The sequence below is a fragment of the Taudactylus pleione genome, unplaced genomic scaffold, assembly GCF_031769625.1.
Source record: "Taudactylus pleione unplaced genomic scaffold, aTauple2 ptg002591l, whole genome shotgun sequence".
Classification (NCBI taxonomy): Eukaryota; Metazoa; Chordata; class Amphibia; order Anura; family Myobatrachidae; genus Taudactylus; species Taudactylus pleione.
Window position 1 is genome coordinate 34,796 of NW_028286970.1, and position 1,233 is coordinate 36,028.

At 52.4% G+C, this 1,233-nt stretch overlaps 1 pseudogene; it reads right to left on the reverse strand.

Annotated features, from left to right (window-relative positions):
• Nucleotides 1-517: 517 nt before the first annotated feature.
• On the reverse strand, nt 518-636 carry LOC148431245 (5S ribosomal RNA; annotated as a pseudogene).
• Between the last annotated feature and the right edge of the window lie 597 nt (nt 637-1,233).

Genomic DNA, 1,233 nt, shown 5'->3' on the forward strand with positions numbered 1-1,233 from the left:
ATGCAGTGGCTCTACCCCTGCCTCTGGGACCACGGGACATAGCGGGAGCTACTCTGGAACGACCCCTGAATTTCCTTGGGATCCGCAAGGACCGAAAGGACGGTCCAAAGAGGAGTTGCAGATGGGAGATAAGTGGAGTTAGCACCTGTGGCTTTAGAGATCCACTTGTTCTTATCCAAACAGAGCTTCCCCTGTGAATGGAAAAGCTTCCACAGCTCTTTTAACTTCCTCATCCGCCTGCCATTGTCTCAGCCACAGGGCTCTGCGGCTGAGATAGCCAAAGCCGAGGATCTAGAGGAAAGATAATAAATATCTTTTGAAGTCTCCCTGATAAAGGGAAGCAGACTCTGCAATCTGTTCCATTAAAGGAACCAGATCCTCCACCGGAACACCAGTTTTAAGGCCCTCAGCAAGCTGCGTAGCCCAAGCTTCCACAGCATTGTTGACCCAACAACTGACTAGTGCGGGTCAAGTTACAGTGTACCTAGACGTTTGAACTCGGGTTGTCTGGGGATAAAGTCTGCAGCACCTGGTATTCCCAGGCGGACTCTCATCCAAGTACTAACCAGGCTTGACCCTGCTTAGCTACCAAGATCAGATGAGATCTGGCGTGTTCAGGGTGGTGTGGCTGTAGGCTGCCAGACAGATGTGCCCTGAGCTATTCCCTAGGCACACTAAAGTATGGCAGTGGCGAGAACTGCTCCCATACAGGGAGCACCGTCTTTTTAAAAGACATGACATCGACTTCCGGTGGGCGGGGCACCCAGAGTGGCCGCATTTTACTTGGGCTCCAGCCTTATATGCTATAAATGACCCAGGATTGGGTTTCTTTACCCGAATTAATCACCCAAAAGCTGCCTACTACAACGCCACTGCACTACAGAGTGACTTGTTTCAGTTATTGGGTCTGGAGCCAGAATCTATCCACCGGGATCCAAGCCTGAAGAGGTCAGGCGTTCATGACTGCCCCCCGCCATTTTGGGCATGAAAAGCCTGAGAGAAGACTCTCCTTCTCCTGCTAAAGCGGCCATCTCTGCCTTCTCAGGAGTCGCACCGCAGAGATTGCTAGCCCCCTTGAAGACTACACCTGCATGGGATAATTATATGTGGCAGCAGAAGACTGGCAAGCGTTCGCGGACCATCCGTTTTACCCGCTGCTGACGTCCTGGCCTGAAGTGGTTAACACGCGGAGGCGCTGTACCTGTGACCGCTCCCTTGGATTGGCAGTGTGGG